At 43.3% G+C, this 14511-nt stretch overlaps 1 protein-coding gene across 1 annotated transcript in view; it reads left to right on the top strand.

The window, feature by feature from the left end:
* The window catches only part of tex264a (testis expressed 264, ER-phagy receptor a), a gene marked incomplete at its 3' end in the record, with an annotated part of 160071 nt that overhangs the window by 15400 nt on the left and 130160 nt on the right, over positions 1-14511 (top strand). The window lies entirely within an intron of this gene.

Below are 14511 nucleotides of genomic sequence, written 5' to 3'. Positions count from 1 at the left end.
AGTTAGCTTGGTAAGCTAGCTAGCTAACAAAAACAAAAAAAGCTACTGTAGCTAGCTATCGTTAGAAAACTCAGTGAATCATACAGACGTTACTTCAATAAACATCGCTAGAATAATTGCCAACGATGTTTAGAAGCTATTGAAATATCCCTGGTTGCCTTTTCAGATGAGTTTGTTTAGATATTTCTCAAAGAAGAGAAAGGTGGATGAGGAAGATAATCAGGCAACAGCTGAGGATTTAGCTATCTGATAAATACCATCTAACTAAAATATGTTGCCTGATGTTGGTGGCTAACGTTAACAATATTTTAATGCTCTTACTGGTTGCGTGATAAATAATCTAACGTTACTCATTCTTAAATGTAACCATATCAGACTAGACAGGCAGAGGTAGTGGAGGCGTGTGGAGAGCAGAGTGAAGAAGAGAGCGAGAGGGCAGATATAAATGAGAATGGAGGAGAAGAGAGTGGAGGAGAGCAGGGTGGAGGAGAGAAGAGCAGACACACACACACACATCCCGTCACGCGAGTACACACACACACACACACACACACACACATCCCATCACTGTGCTTTCCAGTTTGTATTTATGCATTTGACTAAACATTGATATCTTGTCATGTTTTTATATGTATGTTATGAAACATGAATGAGAAAATGCACAGAATCTCTCTTTGGTCTTGACTAGTGCTCATTTTTGTTTCGGTGATCTAAATGTGATATAAAGGAGATCTCATCTTGAATTTTCCTTTGGGTATGCTTAAATAAATATGTTCTGAAGTTTATTCTGTAGTAAGTGTAATTATATTTCATATTTTTAAATTGCTGGTTGATATTCACGCGTGCACACCACCCAGGGTACAACAAAATCCTTTACCCCCGCTGCTGAGAAGAAATCTAGAGGAAACACTGACATTTGTCACTCGGAACATTTGTCAGACCCTGTATCTAGCTATATTTGCTATTGAAGAAAAACACTGACAATGCCAAAATACTGTGCAATTTGTGGAATCAAGGATTTACCTGCACCGGCAGGAGTGAGTTTCCGTCGGTTACCGGAACACCGCAAAAAGTCCAAAGAACTCGGGTAAATGAAACATCTGTGTCGGTTGTCATCTTTTGTGTGTGGGCAATCGCATATTTTTCGTTTTGTTGAACTAACTTTATAGGGTCTAGAGCTATATATGCTAGAGCTAGAGGGTTAGCATGGAGCAATGTTTTTTTTGTTGTAGTACTAGTCCTGGTTATTTTGGTTCTGGGGATTTGTCGACGCATTTCGGCATTGTGGCAAATCCCCGGATGTGCAGACTTTGTGAACATGCTTTGTTTACATGGAGCAACTATAGTCAAGGAAACCACATTTTTCTTTATTGTTTTGTGGGTGTCTAGTTGTTGAGCCTAATGTTGTTCTAGGGTGGAATTTTCCTTTAATTTAAGAAACGTGAGATGTCACACTACCCTTTAACCCCCAAACATTATAAAGATACATACTACTTAACAGGCCATATCCTCGAATTTGCATTATTTGGAAAAAAGTACGATAAAGGTATAACGATGGCGCGTCTCCCCGCGACACCGAGGAAAAGCACCCTGCAGCTGGCCACGCAAGCTTGGAGGCTTGGGCTATCAAACTAACGATATAGCTTTCAGCCAGCTACGAACAGTATAGGCCTAGTTAGTCAAATAATTGCAACTGTGGGTCTTACCAGAAGATCATTGTGCTGTGAAACCGACATTAAATCTGCATTGTTCACTAGTCTAACGTTATTTATTGAAGTGGGTGGCCAACAAAGCCAGCTGCACTCTGAAACGTTACTGTTCTGGGTTCAACATAGATGTAGATGTTGTCACATGTTGTCTGTCAGTTGTGGTGATATAAAGGAATTGAGCAATTATAGTCAGATCAATTCAATCATTATAGCCCATTTCATATACAAAGGCAACAGAATACGCTTTACAGAAAGAGGGAGAGGATGTAGCCTACATGTAGCCTACTTATCCTACCCCTAATTTTGTGGCAGACTGCATGTGTAGCGCAGCGATTCAACATAAATGATGAGTTTGGAGAGACAGAGGGCCGTGCACCAAGACTCCGTGAGCACACAGCAGACAAGGGGTAGCCGGAGACATAACAGATCATGCCGTAAATAGATCTTGTTTTGAATGTTATTCTAATGCCCTCTGGTTATAATAGAATATCGCTATTGGAGTTGTTTAATCCAAAAATGCGCAATGCTTCCTGCAGTTGGGTCGGATCAAGGTGTGGGATGATCAACATTCTGTGGAGCAGATGCCACTGCCCAGTCCCAGTTTTGGAAATGTAGTTAGTGATTGGGCTAAAAGAAATGGGGACAAATGATAAAAGTGATTAGTAATAGCACAGTTATTTTGCATATACAAAACAGCATGCATTACAACAATATGCTATTTATTGGAAAGTCTACAGAATATCGAATGTAGTTTGAGCGAGAGATAACAATTGGGAAATTCTTGGTGAGACAAACTGACTTCTAACCAACTTTGACTTTGAAACGTTGCCTATAGGCCTATACAACACAGCACACTCACAACAGTTCTGGTAGGCTATCGCTTCGGAAACCTTACAGCACAGTTTGCACCTGATTCACTCTGTGTTTAATGCCAGGGAAGTGTACATTATGGTGCGCTGTGCATACTGCCATTGCACAGGAGGGCTAACGTTACCAAAAGCAAATGCATTGAGAGCTACAGTAACGTTAGCATGCTAAGATAACTAACACAGCTAAGCTAGCTAACGTACCCAACATTAGGCTAGCTAACATTAACATTATGGATGAAGACAGATAGCTAGCTGGATCAGACAGCTTTTTAAAAATTGTTGCCAGTTAACGTTATGGTTCGTTTATCTGACATGAGCTACTATCAGAGACGGAGATCATGGTAAAAACTTCCCAATTTGTGCGACAACAGGGGCAAAATGTCATGAAAGGGGGGCATTTTCAACCCGAGTGAAATTGGACTGAATATTTTAAAGGAGTAGTAAAGGGGAAAATCATGTTTAGCCCCGTTTTAAGGTTAATTATGATCATATACAATGGTTCAGATCAAAAAGTTGACAAAACTAGCACTTTTGAGAAAGTCTGATAATTGCTCTACCACCGTCTTGGTCGTACAATGGATGTGGGTGGGCACCGTGAAAAATCATTCAAAAAACATGTTAAACTCTCAATTTCAAAGACAAGAAACTCACCGAGGTGTTAGTTGGCATTCTGACATAATTCGCCATAAAGTAAGATTCTAGTTCATCTGGAAAGGCTTTTTTAAATATTTAGCCTAGAACTATTTAGTCGCAACACATACGTATGTAAACTTCCGCAAACTAGGTAGCCTAGCAACATAAACAATAACAATAGCTACCGTAAGTAGTTCCACTTCCTGAATGCCCTCTGCGGATTGATCTACACATCTACAACGGTCGCGTCAATACAAGTCAATGGATTTCATAAAATGATCAATAAAACCCTACAGGATTCATACTTTGCGGCGAATTTGATGTCAGAACACCAACGGATACCAATTACCCCCTCTGTGAGCTTCTTGTCTTTGAAATCAAGAGTTTAACATGTTTTTGAATGATTTGTCAAGGTGCCCGCCCACATCCATTGTATGACCTAAACTGTGGTAGAGCAATTATCAACTTTCTCAAAAGTGCTAGTTTTGTCAATGTTTTGATCTGAACCATTGTATATGATCATAAGTAACCTTAAAACAGGGCTAAACCTGATTTTTCCCTTTACTACTCCTTTAAGCTTCCAGTTTCTCCAAAACTACAAAATGGATATATTAGTTTTTATTGTGTTTCTTCAATGTCGTCTTGTGCAAACAGCACCTTAACTCAAAAAAGTGAAAATTGCTATTTTATATCTTTAAGAAACCTGACTGGGGGATATCAAAGTATTTCCTTAACTGTTCAATAGAAATAAAATGCCTGTCCTTAAAAAGGTCCTTTACACACTTGATAACTCCTCCTATGCCAAAGTCGAACAGAAGGGTCTGTGAGAGATGGAGCAGAATTGACATTCTCCAGAATGGGGGAAGTAATAAGAGCTTGTTTAAGCTTAAAATGGACTCTAAACTGGGACCAGATCTTTAGAGAGCCCTGAATAACTGGGTTATTCATCCAATAACGTTTACTAAGGGGTACTGGGGCACAAATCAATGAGCGGAGTGCCACTGGGTCACTCAAATGCTGCTCCATAAGAGAACAGACTGGAGATTCATCCTTTGATAAGTCAGAAACACAAAGCAACCATTTGTGGATGTTGGCCGCCTGATATCAGTACAAATAATTGTGCAGAGACAAACCACCCTCTCCCTTTGTCTTTTCAAATATTATTTCCTTATCCGAGGAACAGCTTTGTTCCAGATAAAAGTAGACGTGCACTTATTCAATTTCTTAATAAAAGATAAGGAATAAACACTGGGATAGGTTGAAAGAGAAATAAAAATCTGGGCATGATAGTCATTTTCACCGAATGTACCATCAAGAGACAAGGGAAGGTTGACCATCTCTCCATATCTTTTGGCCTTATCAAATGCTGTTTTAAAGTTGTCTAACAAGTCCTTGTACCTATAAGTGACACAAAACACCCAAGTAAGTAAAGCTGTCTTTACAAACGGAAAAAGGGAAGTTCTGAAATGACATTTAACATACTTTATAATTTATGGGGAATAGAACACTCTTTGTTAGACTTGACTTGTATCCTGACACCCGCTCAAAGTTGGTGAAGTCTAAAGCAATTGATATAGTGGAATGTGGGTCCAAGAGGATAATGACCCACTAAGGCCAAGACATTCATATCTTGAGTCTGGAAGCCTGCGCTGTTGTACATGTCCATGGCCATGGAACAGACTGGTCCCACCTGTGCTGAGATGCAGTAGAGAGGAAGAGAGAGACACTGTCTACTGCCTGCAGCAGCTCAACCTTCCCAGTAATTATACAGGTCCACAACCCCCAGAACAGCATGTGTAATTACCAGGGAAGTCCTGAGTGCAGCCGGGGGGGAGAGAGCATTGCTGGGGAAAGAGGACTCAAGATTGAGAGGAGGTGGAGAGAGAGAGAGAGGGAGAGAAAGAGTGTGAGAGAAAAGAGAGAGAGGGAGAGGAGAGGGAGAGAGAGAGGGAGAGGAAAAGGAGAGGGAGAGAGAGAGGGAGAGAGAGAGGGGTTGAAGAGCAGGATGAAGGCAGGAATGACACAAAATGTCTGAGTGTGATTCTTCCCCTCTTCCCCCAAACAAGTGGTATTTTCTCAGTCTTTGGACCAATATTGAATGTAAGAACCAAGAAATCTGCTCCAGTGCGAATAGCCTTGCCTGAGCTAACATAGCCTTGGTTTAGATTTTGCACACGACTCACATTTCACATTTAACTGACCTTTACCATCACGTCGCCAACTGTTTTCCTAACAGCTTTTATTTGCATTCTTTATGTGGCGGCTTATTAATTCAGCAGAACCAGCCCAAACACACCAGCACCCCTGCAGCCCCTCCACTGTGGGGCTGTTTCAGTTTCCATATCAGGCCTCCGGGGAGTCTATCTAGAGCATGGGTTCCCAAACTCCATCAATGTGGGCCTCCCCTCTGAAAACAGTGACACACCCGCGCCCCCCAACCTCCCAAATTTGTCCATTTTGCAAGGCAGCGTTAGCCATCCCATAACGTTACACAGCTAAGTTAGCTCGGTGGCACCTGTTGCTAGTTAACGTTATGACGTTTTCGCACAATACATTCATGCCTGCGGGGGGAGGCTCTCTCTGCACTATCCGCCAATTTAGTATACATCTCTCCCATTATTTATTTTGATTTTCTGACCTTTAAAATCACGTTTCATTCATAAAAACAATAGAAAATTCAAAAATAAAAAATGTTTTTCCTTTTTTTTCCCTCACCATCCCTCCGCGCCTCCCCTGAATTTCTTTGGGGCCCCCCAGGGGAGGCCAGCCTCACAGTTTGGGAATGCCGGATCTAGAGTATCAACATCCTACAGGGGGATAATGGCTTCTGGCTTACGCTGCGCTCACACGCTTCCGTTTGACGGATTGTTCATTGACGGATGCCATTCACTTTCAATGGCTGCAGCCAAATGGCATTCTGGTTCCGTTGTTGTCCCGGTGCGTTGCGTTGCCTGCGTTGCTAGCGTCGAAAGTTGAGAAATGTTCAACTTTCAGATGCGTTGCTGGAGCTGCCGACCAATCAGATGTCTTGACTGAGAAAGACATCGCAAGGCGGGATTTTCACATTTTTCGATACCAAGATGGAGGACAATCGCTGTTGTTTGCAGGATAGGATGTACCCAATACCTGCGGGCACCACGTTCACGTTGCCTCAACCACAATGCATAGACGATTGCCACACGTTCGACCAGATTAGCATCCATGACAGCACTAAACGAAAAGCCGGGTGGGTTTTCAAAATAGTGCGCGCTAGCAGGTTCGGATAATCTACTGGCTGTTGCGAGCGCAGTTTCGGACAATGTGATTGGTTGTTGTTGCGTGGTGCAGACACGCCTTCCACCATACGTTGACGGATACGCATCAAACGCAAGCGTGTGAGCGCAGGGTTAGACACATTTCACAACAACAGCAAGCCACAACGTTTCATCGCTTAGGTGGCACCTTAAAATGGTGGGGAAATGATTTGAACGCTGTCTGTGCTGTCTGTCTCTGCCAGGCCACCGTAGCTCTCTATCGACGTTCGTCACGCCGTCTCCCCTGCTGGGCGAGTGTCTGATCTACAGAGCGACCTGCACCACTCTACAAATGAAGTTCCCTAAAGGAAAAACAGTTGTTTAAATCAAACTGAGTTTAATGGAATTGAGAGTTGTTTTTTCCAACTAGGTGGAGTTCTTCTCCAGTAATTATGTCCCCCCACATACAGAACTCTCCAGAGTTGCCCTGATGATCATTTTCACTTCAATATATCTCTGTCTGACTTGGGTTTCTCTCTCTCTCTCTCTCTCTCTCTCTCTCTCTCCTCTCAACTCAACACCATCCCAGCTGTCATCGAGCCTCTGCTCTTCCTGGTTTACATGCTCCCCTTTGGAAAGATACTCAGAAGCCATAACATCAACTTCCACTCCTATGCTGACAACACTCAAATCTACCTCCAAACCTCCCCTGACAAACATCTGGCTATCACCCAGGCTACCAACTGTCTTGCTGACATCCACCATTGGATGAACAACAATTCTCTCCAACTCAATGGAAGCAAGACAGAAGCCATCCTCATCGGCACTCCCCATCAAACCAAACAGGCTGGCATCTCCCATATCACCATCAACGGTCACACCATCCCCCTCTCCTCACTGGTAACCAGCCTGGGTGTCAAACTTGACCAAACGTTGTCATTTGACTCACATGTCAAAGCTGTCTACCAAATGTCATTCTACCACCTGAGAAACATTTCAAAGTTAAGACCCATACTCTACTCGCGTGATGCTGAAAAACTGGAGACACTGCACCAAGCTGGCTACAATGGGTGACCGTGCCTTCTCCACCCTGGGGCCACGCCTATGGAACCAGCTCCCAGGAAACATCAGGGCCTCAGAATCCATCACTGTATTTAAATCTAGTCTAAAAACGCACATGTTCCATGCCGCCTTCTACTAGATTATTATTGTTATTATTATTATTATTATTATTAGATTTATTTTATTTTCATATGTAATATTTGTCATTAATCCTAGTCTTTATGTTAAATTATTTTAGCCAGTTATTGCCCTTTATGTTATTTTTTTTTATTTTTTTTTACTGCACTCTGTGAAGTACCTTGAGATTTGTCCTGCATTTTAAAGTGTGCTATATAAATAAAATTAATTATTATTATTATCGATAGCCCACTCCTGTCCTCCCTCTAAGGAAGATTTCAATATCAGGGCGTTGATGTAACTTGCAGCACGTGAATACTGGTGAGACTGATGAATACTGGTGAGACTAGTGAATACTGGTGAGACTGATGAATACTGGTGTGACTAGTGAATACTGGTGAGACTGGTGAATACTAATGAATACTGGTGAGACCGGTGAGTACTGGTGAGACCGATGAATACTGGTGAGACTAGTGGATACTGGTGAATACTGTTGAGACTGGTGAGACTAGTGGATACTGGTGAGACTGATGGATACTGGTGAGACTGGCCAATACTGGTGAGACTGGTGAATACTGGTGAGACTAGTGAATATTGGTTAGGCTGGTGAATGTTGGTGAGAAGTGAATACTGGTGAGACTAGTGAATACCTGGTGAGACTGGTGAATACTGGTGAGACTGGTGAGACTAGTGAATATTGGTTAGGCTGGTGAATGCTGGTGAGAAGTGAATACTGGTGAGACTAGTGAATACCTGGTGAGACTGGTGAACACTGGTGAGACTGGTGAATACTGGTGAGACTGGTGAGACTAGTGAATACCTGGTGAGACTGGTGAATACTAATGAATACTGGAGAATACTGGTGAGACTGATGAATACTGGTGAGACTAGTGGATACTGGTGAAGACTGGTGAGACTAGTGAATACTGGTTAGGCTGGTGAATACTAGTGAGATTAGTGAATACTGGTGGAGAATGGTGAGACTGGTGAATACGGGTGAATACTGATGAGACTGGTGAATACTGGTGAGATTGGTGAATACTAGTGAGACAGGTGAGACTGGTGAATACTAGTGAGATTGATGGTGAGACTGGTGAATACTGGTGAGACGGGAATATTGGGGAATACAGTGAATAATGCCACCAGAGCCCAGAGAGAAACTCCGTCCCCCTGCATGTGGAGCTTCTATACTTCCATAAGACTGCTGCATGGCTGGATGAGTTAGTCTGGCTGGACAGACACCATCAGATACTAGTTTGTGTTGACATCATCAGATACTATGTGTTATCATCAGATAATAGTTTGTGTTGACATAATCAGACAATAGTTTGTGTTGACATTAGAGAATAGTTTGTTTTGACATCACATAATAGTTTGTGTTGACATCATCAAATAATAGTTTGTGTTGACATCATCAGGTAGTAGTTTGACATCATCAGATAATAGTTTGTGTTGACATCAGATAGGTTAATAGTTTGTGTTGACAATCAGATAATAGTTTGTGTTGACATCATCAGATAATAGTTTGTGTTGACATGATAAGATAATAGTTTGTGTTTACATAATCAGATAATAGTTTGTGTTGACATAATCAGCTAATAGTTTGTGTTGACATGATCAGATAATAGTTTTTGTTGACATAATCAGATAGTTTAATAGTTTGTGTTGACATAATCAGATAATAGTTTGTGTTGACATGATAAGATAATAGTTTGTGTTTACATAATCAGATAATAGTTTGTGTTGACATAATCAGCTAATAGTTTGTGTTGACATAATAGTTTGTGTTCACATAATCACATAATAGTTTGTGTTAACAATCAGATACTAGTTTGTGTTCACATAATCAGATAATAGTTTGTGTTGACATAATCAGATAATAGTTTATGTTGACATAATAGTTTGTGTTCACATAATCACATAATAGTTTGTGTTAAAATACTAGTTTGTGTTGACATAATCAAATAATAGTTTGTGTTGACATAATCAGATACAAGTTTGTGTTGACATCATCAGTTAACACCCTGGTGTAGCTGCGCTCTGTCAATCCCTCCACATGATTGCTAAATCAGCCTAATATTTTGTTGATTGTGGACCCACCTGCTCAATATTATATCGTTAAGTGCTCCGCATACTACATAATAGAGTCTGTGCCACTTCACTGCCCAAGGTGGTTTTCTGAGGGCGAATCGACGGGTCAAAATTGAAAGAGTAACCGGTCGTAGCCGCAAATGAGAGACGCTAGCCCAGGTTGGGTGGGAGTGCCTGATCGTGAAAGTCATTATTGATTGGTGTCGCCAGAATTCCGGCGCTACCAATGAATTGCCAGGTTTTGAAAACCAGATTTTTGCATGAAGTGTCCTAGATCCATAGAGAGATCTGCCACATGCAGTAACGTAGTTAGCATAGCTTACATACAATAGTGTATCAGTGAAAGAACTGTCATGGGTCTGGTGTTGAAACTAAGTGTTGGTGAACCCTGGCTAGCTAGAGTCTGGCTTGTTCATAATACTGATCTCTATCCACTGCTGTGACTCTGTGTAACACCAATGTTAGTCCCCTTCTCGCCTCCATTGAGGCTGACATCTTTATATCTTTAACCACAGCTGGCGGTAGAGGCCTGCGTTAGCTTTCTGTACAGAATAGCAGCCTAGCTTGGGGTGGAACCCAGGTGTGCTTGTATGCCCCGCAGCTCAACCTCCACATACTGAAAACGCTCCAGCGACGAGCGATCGGAAACATGGCCAATATTGAGAGCAATGAATTCGCAGAAAAAACCATTGCCCCGGAGCGAAAGAGCATAGAGCGCAGGAGCAGGCCAGATGAGAGGAGTGAATCATCGTTAGGTGTCTGCTAATACAGAATTACCTCCGCAGACCACACCTTTTTATTGTCTGGGAGCCCCCATCCGTCAAAAAAAAAAAAGACAGGCCCTCGCAACTCCGAGCCAAGAATTGCTTTTGAAATGACTTTTCTTCCCATCAGGTCTCTGGAGGCCGGGCTCAGGGAAGCCAGGGAGGAGATGAGAATAAGTAGGTAGCAGCGGCCACGCTGACGGTCCCGTGGGCCCAAGAAACTGCACTAGCAACACATCAGCTCTCTGTGGTTTTTATGGGACATAATGAGGCTGCGAGGCTGGCTGAGATAAGCGCAGGGATATGAAATGTACTGTAGTGTGAAGCACAGAAAAAACAGATTTGTGTTTCGGAAGGCGTCGCTGTAGCTTTTTACGGGATAATGCCGCTTCTGTATAAATCTTTGCAGATAAGTCGTGGCGGTCGAGACGTGAGGAGGCGTGTGATCGGTTCGGTTGTTTTTTTGCCGCTCGGTGGGGGCGCCTCCACAACTCGCCGTCCAATTAGGAAGCAGCAGAGAGCTCTGCCGTTCTCCCGTCACCCAGTGTTCCCGTTCTGGCCTCGGCCAATCAGCAGGCACCGTCAAGCCCGCTCAGCGTCTGGGTTGTATGGCGGGGAAGCGTGTCTCTGTCTCTGAGCGTACACACACACAAAGACGCACGCTGACAACAGGCAGTTTTACCAGCACAGCTTGGTTGGTGTGGTATGAGATTCACAATCTACTGTTCAGGGAGTGGAGAGTCGAGCACTGAACTGCGTTCCTCCCCCTCTCTCCCTCTCTCTCTCTCCCTCTCTCTCTCCTCTCTCTTTCTCTCTCTCTCCCTCTCTCTCTCTCTCTCTCCCTCTCTCTCCCTCTCTTCTCTCTCTCTCTCTCTCTCTCTCCCTCTCGCTCCCTCTCTCCTCTCTCTTTCTCTCTCTCTCTCTCTCTCTCTCCCTCTCTCTTTCTCTCTCTCTCTCTCTCTCTCTCTCTCTCTCTCTCTCTTTCTCTCTCATTCTCATTCTCTTTCTTTTTTTCTCTTTCTTTTTTCTCTTTCTTTCTTTTTCTCCCTCACTTTCTCTCTCCTAATTGCCTGTAGTCTCTGGGGCGTGTTATCTGAAGTGCTGGAAGAAAGGGAGAGATGAGACTCAGGGTTGCTGTTTGCCTACAACTGTGCGTGTGTGCATGTGTGTGCGCGTGTGCGTGGGCTGTGAGTGATAGCTAGAGCTCTGAATGATATTGTTAGCTGCTGGTATGAGTAACAAGCTCTGCTCGACCTGAGAGAGAGAGAGGGAGAAAGAGAGAGAAAAAGAGAGACAGAGAGAAAGAGAGACATGGGGAAGAGACAAATTGGTAGATAGCAGAGCAGGCCGTGGGAGGGCAGTGGTCAGCATGAGCCTTATCATAGTGCGCCAGTGTAGACAGGAAGCAGCTGGTGTCCACAGGCTCTGTGGACAGACCAGCTCCTCCATCACGTCCATGTCGGAAGGTGGGCGATGCAAACAGCCGAGATACAACATCCAGCTCTAATGAACGACCCATAAATGACCCAGACAAAAGCACCGTCCGTATTGGCCAGACAGGGGGACTTGCGCTAAGCTGCTGGCTACAAACTCTGCTGTTGTTATGACTGTGTTTATTTGCCCCTGGCTTATAGCTCAGCAGTAGATGTAGTATCACTGTTACTGTTTTGACAGGATCATTCCCTGTTGTTGGATGTATCTGTTGTACCTTCAGTGTTGGTAATGAGGGGAACAGCTAACCTGATAGCCAGCTATCTGTACAGAGGTAGTCAGTCAGACAGAAAGTTGTAGAAAATGTATTGTATGAAAGTTATGGAGAAATAAAAATGAAAGTGGAAGAAAAGAATATAATTGAACAGAATGTGTATTTGCCATTTGTACAGTGGGCTCTAAAATTACTGGCAACCTTGACAGGCAATGCACAAACAAACATTTTTAAAAATTATAAACAATATAATTATAGAGAAACTCCAAATACCAGCATGTGATAAGTACTGTACTATATTAATTTTCCAATGGAACCAACAAAAGCCATTTACTGATTAATTACAGTAAAAACAATTTCCTCCAAATAAAGGATTCACAATTAATGGCACCCTTAAATATTATTGTAAATATAATCTATCAAAATTAAACCAGGTATTAAAGGACAATGCTCGTTTTTGACAACCTGGACCTTATTTACGACATATTATAAGACGTTTGACTCGCCGAGATCACTTTGGTGTAGTTCGGAGGCATGAAGAAGAAATTTAAAATCCAGCGCGAGCCAGTATATCCATGTAATGGCGGTGGTCGGGGCACTTAGAATGCAGTTTCTAAAAATCTATTTTCTGCCGCGAAACGGTTGTTTTCATCAATCTGTCTTGATGAATCGCTAGTTGTGCTTACATAGAGCATAGGCCTGTTGTGGTTTTCACATGCCATGATCTTTAGAAACGTCTTTCGAAACAAAATAGCTTCCTCACTTGCTCCAGCACGCATTCGCACAGCGCGCAATCGTTGCTCCAGCACGCTGTGCGCATGCGTGCTGGAGCAAGTGAGGAAGCTATTTCGTGTCTAAAGACGTTTCTAAAGATCATATTACAGAGGCATGTGAAAAACAACACAACAGGCCTATGCTCTATGAAAGCAAAACTGAAAGTTTTGGTCAGATACAGAATCTTCATGTTTGGTGTCAAAACAGAAATGCATACAAGGAGAGGGTCCTCATAAAAACAGTGATGTTTTGGGGCAGTTTTATTTCCAGAGGTCCAGGAGCATTGGTTAAGATTGATGGCGTAGTGAAGTCCAACAAGTATCAGGCAGGTTTGGCTGATCATTTGGTTGCCTCCGCCAGAAGGCTGGGACTTGGCTGTAGGTGGATGTTCCAACAAGACAATGACCCAAAGCATACCTCAAGATCCACACAGAAATGGTTCCCTGACAACAAAATCAATGTTCTGCAGTTACCAGACCTCAATCCATCAAAAACCAGTGGGCTGAGTTGATGAGCACAAACCCAAGAGTGTGAAGGATCTTGAAAAGATCTGCCTGGAGGAATGGTCCAAAATCCCTCCAAATGTGTTCGCTTACCTTGTCAAACATTGCAGGAAAAGACTCCATGCTGTTTTCCTTGCCAGAGGTGGTTGCAGTACTACATGAGGGGTGCCAATAATTTTGAAACCTTGATTTTGTTGACATTTATTTGTCATTTAATAGTTATGATTTGGTTCTGTAATTTTGGACCCCCTTGTAACAAGTACATGTACATTTTTTCCTAGCTTTCTGCCATGCCCTACCATGCCCTAGCATGTCCTAGTTTTCAAACATGTCCTAGCTGTCTAACATGTCCTAGCTTTCTGCCATATCCTAGCTGTCTAACATGTTATAGCTGTCTAACATGTCCTAGCTTTCTAACATGTCCTAGCTTTCTGCCATGTCCTAGCTGTCTAACATGTCCTAGCTTTCTGCCATGTCCTAGCTGTCTAACATGTCCTAGCTTTGTAACATGTCATAGCTGTCTAACATGTCATAGCTTTCTAACATGTCCTAGCTTTCTTGCCAGTAGCTAGCTAGTGGCATATTCAGCATGTGCATTTCACCTCATAAAAGATGAATAAACCTCACATGGTGGCTGACCAACGTTACGGCTGTAAGGAGTGACAGGTGTTACCATCTCGGCCAGAAAGGCAGAGTGAAAATTGTTGAGGAGAGAAAGATGTGAGGGAGGTGAGGATGAGTGGTGCTGAACGCCATCTGTCCCCCTCAGTGTGCCAGCCTCCACAGACAGCACCAGGCAGAGGACAGAAGGAGGCACCCGGAGCCCCCTCCCTCCCTCCCCCCAGCCCCCCCCCCCCCCCCCCGCCCCCGCCTCCTCTCTCCTCCAGGTCTGACCTCACGTCTGCCTAGCCAACCAGCAGACAGCCTGCACACAGACTGGGGCCCCATGTGATTGACACCTTGCCGACGCGTTTTCACACACACACACACACACACACACACACACACATACGGACGCACACACACATACGGATGCACAGACACACACACA

Source organism: Borostomias antarcticus (genome assembly GCF_949987555.1).
Source record: "Borostomias antarcticus genome assembly, chromosome: 11".
NCBI lineage: Eukaryota > Metazoa > Chordata > Actinopteri > Stomiiformes > Stomiidae > Borostomias > Borostomias antarcticus.
Note: the sequence above shows the minus strand (reverse complement) of the source record. Positions and strands in the feature narration are given on the sequence as shown.